Genomic DNA, 9,772 nt, shown 5'->3' on the forward strand with positions numbered 1-9,772 from the left:
GGCAGCATCTAGAAGAGGGAAGTGCATTGTAAATGCCAGAGAAACAACTTACTAGGGGGTTTTAATTTAAAAAACAAAACAAAATACACCATACACATTTAAAGGCACTCTTGCTAACGAGTCATTTCTGGGTCCTCAAATTTGTATTTCCTCAGGATTTGGAAGGTGGCTTATTTCTTCCCTTCCACTTGGAGACCTGGTCTTGAACGGGCTCAGGTTTCTGAGTCTGAGGTCACATCCACTCTCTCAGTTGCCCAATCCCAGGGCCAGTCCCCACAAAGCAGCGAGGCCTTGGAGGCTTTCACACCCTTTGCATGAGCCTCTCCCGAGAGCCCCGGCACTGGGACCTGCTCACCAGGCCCCTGCCCAGAACGAACGATGAACTTGGAGGAGGGGAGGGGGAATCGGAGGTGATGGGAAGAGTAGAGATGGGAGTGTATCAATACCAATATGTAAGAACAAAACTGGGGGCTTTGTGCACTTCTGAGAACTGCCCTCAGTTTCCCAAGCTTTTCTCTCCTCTCTCTCCCCTGGGTGCCAAGGTGGCTGACTGCTTTGGTGCTGGGCACTGAGAAAATTTGTTTAGTACCAGCTCCCCCTTCCCCTCCCCCCTCCCTCCCCCAACTGTCTCTGGAGATTTCTGAGCAAAAGGCAATCGCTAGGATTCCATTTCTGGAGAAGGCACACTTATCACCCAGATCTCCCCACGTGGGGGGTATGGGGGCTGGCGGCAAGGTTATTCATTATTTCCTTCTCAACAATATCCCGATTTTTCTCTCGGTCCCTCCCCCAAAGCTCAACATATTGAAACATTTTGCTGCTTACTAAGAGCAGCCGGGAGAGCTAGGAGGTGAAAGGCCAGCCTGGGACCGTGACTGGGGCTGCGGAGGCTCGGCGCGGATGGCGAGGCGCCCCCGCCCAGCACATTCCTGACAATTGCTTAGCCAAACACGCCGGGCTGGGGAGGGGAGAGGGCCGGCTGCCAGAGCTGTGGCCCCTGCATTTTTATTCCTGGAGAGATCCTCTTCCTTCCAAGGGGATAAACACACTATTCCAAACAACCACAAACAAAACAGAAGGTGCTTCTGCACCCCATAATATATCCTCCAAGGATGCCCCGTGCTCTGAATTCTTTTCAGAAAGGTTGGAGATTTGACAATGAGGCCTTCCGCTGTACGGGAGGAGGTAAGCCCTGAACAGTTGTCTAAGTAATGGTTTACCATCCAGGTTAAGGTTTTCTATCCTTGGCCCTTCCTTTATATTTCCCCCCTTCTTTCCTTCCTCCCCCCTCCCTCCCTCCTTCCCCTTCCTTCCTCCTTCCCCTTCCTTCCTCCTTCCCTCCCTTCCTCCCTCCCTCCCTCCCTCCCTCCCTCCCTCCCTCCCTCCCTTCCTTCCTTCCTTCCTTCCTTCCTTCCTTCCTTCCTTCCTTCCTTCCTTCCTTCCTTCCCCTTCCTTCCTTCCCCTTCCCTTCTTCCCTTCCCTTCCCTTCCCTTCCCTTCCCTTCCCTTCCCTTCCCTTCCCTTCCCTTCCCTTCCCTTCCCTTCCCTTCCCTTCCCTTCCCTTCCCTTCCCTTCCCTTCCCTTCCCTTCCCTTCCCTTCCCTTCCCTTCCCTTCCCTTCCCTTCCCTTCCCCCCTTCTTTCCCCCCCTCCCTTCCTTCCTCCCTTTTTTGGAGGGGATTTCTAAGAGATCACTTGAGCACCTTCCTCTAGATTTTAAACTCTCCCTTCGTGTGTCTTCACAGTTGCTATCACATCCTTATTGGAGACACATCTAAGGTCTCCCTCCCTTCATTAGATTGTAAGCTCCCCGAAGGCAGAAGTTGAGTTCGTTTTGCTCATGGCTGGATACCCAGTGTCCACGCTGAAACTGACAGGCTGAGAAGCCGACCGATTATTTAGCTACATCCCTCTTTTTTGAAATAACTAAAGAAGGAGTACAAGACCAACAAAACCAAATCAAGGAAAAACTGGTAGGGAAATTTCACCTGAAATGTCCACCTGATACTGATTCATTTTCTGCTTTTCAGGGTTACATGAAATCAGTACTCATGTGTTGGCTTCATTTTCACCTCAATGGATTAACCAGGGACCCTGAGACCAACACCCTCCCTCCCCCCAGCACTCTGGGTGTGGTCGGCTGATAGAGATGTCCAGTCTCCAAGTTCTGTACCAAATTCTGTGTGTGTGTGTGTGTGTGCATGTATATTTGTGTCCTACTTTCTACTCTTCCTATAATGTCAAGCATCAGAATGGGTAATCATTCCAAGGGTCATGCAAATAATAAAATCTTGGTGGTGTCGGGAAAACAAATGAGCTGAGAATGGAGTGCGGAACAGTGTGGAGTCCCTTTCAGACAGGGTTTCAGAGCTGGCTGTAGACCTGGAAGCCTGCCTTGTTTGTGCATATGTGGGAGGCAGGGAGGGTCGTGGATGCCCACTGGGGAAGTGCCTATAGCCCTAACCACCCAGTCTGGGAGCAGGGGTGGGGTGGAAGTAGGGCCTAAGCCATCTCATTCTCTAGGTAGGAAGATGCAACCAGTTCTGTTTGTCACCTGAAGCCTTCAATTTGCCCAAAGAAAATTGCTGAAATTGGTAACAGCTGCCTTAAGGAGCAGCATAAAAGAGGAGGAGCGGGGAAAGGGGCAGGAAGGCTCATTAAAGCTAGCTTACCCCTCCAACTCTTTCCCAAGGGAGATGGGGCAAGAGCTTTCTTGCTCCATAGTTACTGCTCCCTCACCATCCTGTACCAAGCTCTTTCCTTGTGCCATAGATTTACAATCCACAGATTAGCAAGTGAGCCTCCTGTGGAGTTTAGGAGAACAGGAGATTGGACCCGAGAAAGGATCCCAGTAGGAAGTAGGGGGAAGATACCTGAGTGGCACCCCTCGGGGCTATCCAGGGGTTCTATGATTCTAAGCAAGGCACTTAGGGCTCAGCTTCCTTGTTTGGCCACTGAGAGGGCTACAATGATATCACCATGAGATACCCCCAATTAGAGCATGTCATAATTCTGTGAGATTATTTAACCTGGGAAAGGATGGGAATCAATGGCAAATTAATGCTTTAGGGTTAGAAACTTTGGGTTCCAGTCTTGGTTCTGCTCTCGGTGACTGGTTATGGGTTGAATTGTGCCCCACTAAAGTTCATATCTTAGAGGCCCTATCTCAGTACTTTAGAATGTGACTGTATTTAGAGATAGGGTCTTCAAAGAGGAAAATGAGATCAAATGCATGGGCCCTGATGCAATGTGACTGGTGTCCTTGTAAGAGGAAGACCACAGAAGAAAGACCAGGAAAGGACACAGCAAGAAGGTGGCCACGGCAAGCCAAAGAGAGAGGCTTCGGTTGAAGACAACCCTGGTAACACTTTGATCTTGGACTTCTAGTCTCCAGAACTGTGAGAAATGGGGGAGGGAAAACCACTCAGTATTTTGTATTTTATGATGGCAGACCCAACACACTAATACATCTGAGATACAGTATTTTGTCATGGTTTGGTTTCTCCAAGCAAGTAACAGGGGGTTGACAATGTGGACCTACTTTACTCAAGCGCTCCCAGAACCTGCTGTGATGATGACTGACTATTGTGTATTCACAATGGTTCTGGCCCTGTGTGGCCCTGTGTGTAAAGCAGCAGCATTCCTGCCTTTGGAGGTTCTTTCCACCCCCAATAAAGTCCAAAGCCTCTCAGTGAGCTTCAGTCTCTCTGGGTTTCCCATTTTTTCTGCTATTCATGATGGGAAAGGAAGGAAGTTGCTTCCTGCTCTCCCAAAAAGCAATTCCAGATTTTAAAGGGTAGCCAACGAGATGTCACACTCCTTATCTCTCATTATCTGCATGCCCCTGTAGCCCCTGACAGGCTGCAAACCTAGATTGAGCCCCTGGAAATTACAAAGAAAGCAGAGTGGGAAATCTGCTCAGGGAGATAAGTCCAGGAAATAGAGGTAGTGAGCAGAACAGGGTCCATGAGAAAGAGGAGTCTCCAGACCCGGCTCTTTAGATTCTAACATGTGTGTGACCTTGTCAGTCCTTTGATTCCCATCACATAACACACACACACACATTCATACATATCTTCAGCATAAAGAGGCTCTTAGGGTGGGTAGCCCGATGTGCAAACTAGGGAGCATTTGGAGTGAGACTGAAAACTACTGGGGCAAGAGATTTGTAATCCAAACAGGAGTAAGAGAAAGGGCCTCCCCCAGGCTAACAGATTCACCCTCACCCTATCCATAAATAAAAATATGTAAAGTTCCCCAGGATTGGGGAGGCAGAGGTGAGGTTACTGGAGAAAGAAATGAGACTATGCATTAAGGCAAAGAGGAGCTCTTAAGACCAAAGATTTTAACATATTTTGTATTCATTCCTCTAACTCCCTTAGCAAGTTTTTTTTTTTTTTTTGGATGAAAAGACATTTTATTATTATTTTGCTATATAACGTATTTGTGAATATAACTGATTGCATTTTTGTGACTACACCTGATTGCATTTTCTCAAATAGCAAATGAGACCCAGGACAACATCTCTCTTTGGTTACTGAAAACCTCAGTATCACCTGCCTTTTGGAGGATTCAGTTTCTTACAACGTCTATGATGCTGTCCACGAGGATACCAAGGGTGCTCAGTAGTAAAGAACATTTTGCTGAGTTTTTCTATCAAGGCGTCTTTGCTCAAAGTGTTCATCATTAATGGATGTCCTGTGCTTCACGGTTATGCACAGGGCCTGGCCGAGGGACAGATGTGCTCATGTGGAATGTGCACGGAAGGATGGCAGCGAACTGTCGTCCGGCCGTCGGATATCTAAGCAGGCTGTGCTTTGCAGTCACGGTCATCTGGAAGAGCAGATTGCGGGGATTTATGACAAACGCAACATAAAGCTCCGTTTTGAATTGGAAATAAGTGCTTCAAGATAGCTCTGTTTGATGACGCCCATTTTATAGCTGCCACTGCTGTGGAGAATCAAGATGCTTACAGGTGGTATGGAAGCGATGCTTCCAAGAGGGTATGTTTTTGAAATTTGCTCCTAAGCTCACCTGTTTTCATCCCCTGGCAGCTGCTCTCTGCTAGTCCACCACTTTGCCTCAGTCTCAATGGTTTTCCCCTCACCTGATCTCTTCATGAATGTCCATTAATTAATTCTATTTTATTAGATGATCCCTGAGGCCTATTCTAACTGAAATTTTCATAATTCTAAAGAGCATATCGCTAGTCTCATCTATGTTTATATTTTTTCAGGTTAGTGGGAGACATTCTGCCTCCGTTTCTGTTTAAAGCTGTGTACTTAATCCTTAACAATTCCAGGTAGGGTGATGCTTTCATGACTGAATGGAACAATTTATTCACTTATCCGTTCATTCATTCATTCCTTTGCTGGAGTTTGGGGGTTGATCCTGGGAAGAACCTGAGTGATATCACTTTGCTGCCTCTGAGAAGGCAAAGGTTTGCAAAAACTATGTTTGTTATCTTTGCTCCAGCAATCTAGCTTTATTCAACCCTAACAAGAGGCAACAGAGCAGAATTAAAAGAAAGCACCAGGTGTAGGGCCTCTTGTAGAAAAGCTGCCATCACAACTGGAGGGTGAGTGAATTAATGACTTTAAAGTAGTCAAACTTAATTGCATGGAGTGCGACCACTAGTCCATCCATTGCAATTTTGAAGTGGAAGATGATTTTTTTAAAAAACACCCTTTCAGACACTATTGAGGAAAATGCTACAGAAATTAAAGTGTGCTCACTCCGGTTCCTGAAGATCACAGAAGGCAGTGTCGTCTGAAGCACAGGTGCCATATCTTTGCCCCTTTCCTTCCTTTATGACCCCAATTTTAAAAAAAACAAAACCAAAAAACAAACCCAGAGAAAAGTCAAGCTGGGCCGATGCAGTTACATTTGACATGAAGGTCTTTTGGGGACATTTTTTCAGTGGAGGTGGTGGGAGTAGGGCGAGGTGTGGTATAGATGAATGGTAACCCTAATACAAGGTCTGAGGGGAGTCTTTTGAGAACTGAGGTGCCTTGGGCCAATGCTTCCAACCTCTAGAGGGAAGGGAAGCTATGTAAATATTGCCTGGTCAAATTCTGGTCTGCTGTGTCATTATGAGGATCCTTTTACCTTCCTCTTTGGCAAACGGGGAACAGAGAGGTCCCAGAAAGAGCATGGCCACTCAGCATTACTTCAATGCGTTTCACAGCTGGATACAAACAATGTCCCGTTTAACACAATAAACACCAGGGACTCGCTGCCTGGTGAGCTCCTCCAAGGGAACCTGGTTTCCCTAGATAAGACATCAAAAGTGGAGGCTATGTTTTCATGTTCTTGGTGCACGTTTGTAAAGGAGACTCTGAAGTAAGGTGTCCCCCGGATTTTTGGCTGAGGAAAAGGGAGACATAGATTTATTTCAACTCTTATTTTTTTCTTCTTAAAATTTCAGACTCGTGAGTGGCACTTAGAGGAGCGGAGTGTTTGACTCTGAAATTCTCACTGCTTCACAATGATTGATAATGTGGAGATGGAAAGAGCAGGATGTTATATTTCACTCTCCGTGCAGCCTGCTGCTGCTTTGGGTGAGGATTTTGGTTCTATTTTATAAAAATTGAGAAGAGGAGGGGTGGAATGGGGTGGACCTTGAAGATACAGCGTTCTCATGCAAGTGGGTAATGCCCCCTCCACCCCCATCACTCATCCCCAGGTTCTGACCAGGATGGGGTTGGCCTGTGTGGCTGCCAGAGCACCTTGATTTTATTTTATTATTTTATTTTATTATTTTGTTTTATTTTATTATTTTATTCTTTTTTTTTTTTTTTTTTGCTTTAAATTTTAAAATTTTATTTTTGTTTAAAATATTACAGATGTCCCTTTTTCTCCCTAATGCACCTTGATTTTAAATGGAGCTAGTCCCACGTGTCCTTTACGACCTCGGCTAGCCACCTTTGCTGGCTGTCTTGTCTTTTTGAGGATCCTAGTCTTTACTTTCTACTAAGCTTTTGATATAAGTGGTACCAGCAGTGTAAAATCAGAACTGAGGGAGGAGCGTTGCCATGGAAATTTCACAGGTCAGCTGAGTCAAGTGGGTACCGAGACTTCAGCGGCTCGCTTGGGGAGCCAGAGACTCCAGCCTTTTTCACAGCACCCCCGGGTGACGCCAGGGTGCAGCCAAGGTGGAGAGTGCAATTCTCCTAATTCGTTCAGGATTTCCCAAGGCAGAATACAGCACTCATAGCGAAAATTCAGCAGGCTATTTGGAGTGGTTTCCTTGCAAGGGCTGACAGGGGTGGATGACCGTGGTTTTCAGTTGGGGAGATCTTTGGACTGGGGACCAAGCTGAGCTTTGGCCTGCAGCTCTCGGGAGAAACCGGCCGTGGCGGTGGGGCCCAGAGCCCTGCGAGATAAGCACTTGCAGTCGTGAGCGCTTATCTCCTCCTGTATCTGGCCTTCTTGCATTTATAGAGTAAATCGGGAAATCTCACCGCAGCAGGCTTTCCTGTGAGGAGGCTGGCATTTCCTGCCTGCCCACTGGGCAGGAATGGAGGGGACACACTGCCTGGGGCTTCTCATTTCAGCTCCTGCACAGCTGCGGGGAGGAAAGTGGGAGCCCACCAAGGTCAGCAACTGTGTGGGTTAGAGCCAAGGGCGTGCTTACTTGCCAGATACACTTTCCATACAGCTTCTTATACATAAAATAAAAATAATCCACAGTTCTTTTGTAAAAAAATATGTTTGTATTGATTTCAGAGAAGAAGGGAGAGGGAGAGACATAGAAACATCAGTGATGAGTCATTGATCGCTGCCTCCTGCACGCCCCCTACTGGGGATCCAGCCTGAGACTCAGGCAGATGGTCCAACAGGGAATCCAACTGTGACTTTCCTGGTTCATGGGTCTGCGCTCAACCACTGAGCACCCCAGCCAGGCCCAAGTTCCCTCTTTAAATAAACACACACACATGCACATATACACAGTGCATGAGTCCTCAGCTGACGTTAATTGATAAAACTGATATGCTTCTGACCAACTACCACTAAATTGATTACATTAGAATTAGGTCACATTTTAATGTTCCTGGGACACAGTATAAATTTCACGGTTTAGCATTTTTTAAATAGTGTGATCAGATAATGCTTTTGTAAAGAGAACTGCCTCTCCCCACCTCCCACATTTATCTTTAGGGTAAATTTTATTTCAATTTTAATACATGTGCTGTTGAAAAGGTCATCCATGCTAATAAAAGCTTTGACATATGGATGTATGTACAAAACCTTATCTTGTTCTACTATTATAATATTATAATATTTATATGATATATTCATGCAGCACTTAGAGCCATATGTGATCGGAAACGACCCTAGAGGAATCCATGCTCGGTTTCCAGATGAAGAAACAGAATCTGAAACAGAAATTACTTTTTTTTCATGGTAAGTCTTAAGTGTGTTATTCCATTAAGTGACACGATTATGGCTATCACCATCTTTTACTTGGTGAAATGGAGCCACATGTGAGAAACCCGAGTCTCCTAGAATCATCTTTTATACATTATCTAAGTAACGTGTTTTAGACATCACCTAAGTAATTATATAAGTAATTTGTCAAACTTTGCCAGGTGAGCCACAGGGCCTGGCTGGAACCCAGGTCTTTTAACTTCTGGTCTCATATTTCCTTGTTGAACTTCTATCAACACATCCCACCAAACAGGCTAACTTTCCATCTCCTTTGGGTGGTGGTGGGGTTGTTCACTAACAAGGCCACTTCACTGATTTCGTAACTCCCCTCTCTCTTTCCATGTTTAAATACTCAACACTGCTTTCCATGTCCTTTCTTTTCATCCCACAGGAAGAAGAGGTACAAAGACTGTAGAGAGTCCACCCAGCTCCCAGAATGCTACCATATTTTATAACCATGGTAGGTACTCTTATCGAAACTTAGCATTAGCACAATACTATGAACTACACCACAGATGGTTCAGAGTTCATTGGTTTTCCTGCAATGTCCTTATTTTGTCGCAGGGTCCAGTGCAGGACCCCACCTTGCATTTAATTGTCAGATCTCCCCGGTCTCCTCCATCTGTAGCGGTTCCTCAGCTTTGCTCATGACTAGGTGGAGGCTTTGTATTCGGGAAGGATGCACAGGGTCATGTGCCTTTTGTCACACATCCCTCCAGAGGGCCCGTGACGTCGGTGTCTTATTACTACTGGTGATGTTGACCCTGTGCTTTTGGTCAGAGTGGTGTTGGCCAAGGTACTACACTGTAAAATTACTATTTCCCCCCCTTTGAAATGAACAGGAATTTAGGGGGAGCTACTTTGCAAGTAAGAAGCATTTGGGGGGAAATACTTTGAGGCAATGCAAATGTCCTGCTTCTCTTTGTTCTATTGCTCAATAATTTTAGCGCCCATTTGGTGGATTTCGCCATGAGCAGTAAGTATTGTGGTGCTTTAATGGCGATTTCACTCCTCCCTTCTACATGTAAATTGAAATTATTTTGTAAGAAATAGCTGTCCCTGGTATCTCTGTCTTTACCCTTAGAACACCAGTCATACCAGATTAGGGTCCCTCTCTATGACCTCGTTCAACCTCAGTTACCTCTTGAAAGGCCCTATCTTCAAATACAGTCACATTTTTAAATGCCGATACCTCTGAAGGCAGCCCAGTATCACAGGCTTCATTGCAGCATTTCCTCTCTGCTTATTTGTACCAACAGTGAGAAATCTGGCGCTCATTACGTACAATGTATTTATTTATTTGTTCAACCACAGTACCCCTATGAAGCTCTGTCAGAACTGCTAA

General features: G+C 45.8%; 1 pseudogene; it reads right to left on the minus strand.

Moving 5' to 3' along the window:
* Positions 1 to 4,549: 4,549 nt before the first annotated feature.
* LOC107530467 (large ribosomal subunit protein mL42 pseudogene) lies at positions 4,550 to 5,041 on the minus strand (annotated as a pseudogene).
* Between the last annotated feature and the right edge of the window lie 4,731 nt (positions 5,042 to 9,772).

Source organism: Miniopterus natalensis, chromosome 20 (assembly GCF_054644295.1).
Source record: "Miniopterus natalensis isolate mMinNat1 chromosome 20, mMinNat1.hap1, whole genome shotgun sequence".
Taxonomy (NCBI): Eukaryota; Metazoa; Chordata; class Mammalia; order Chiroptera; family Miniopteridae; genus Miniopterus; species Miniopterus natalensis.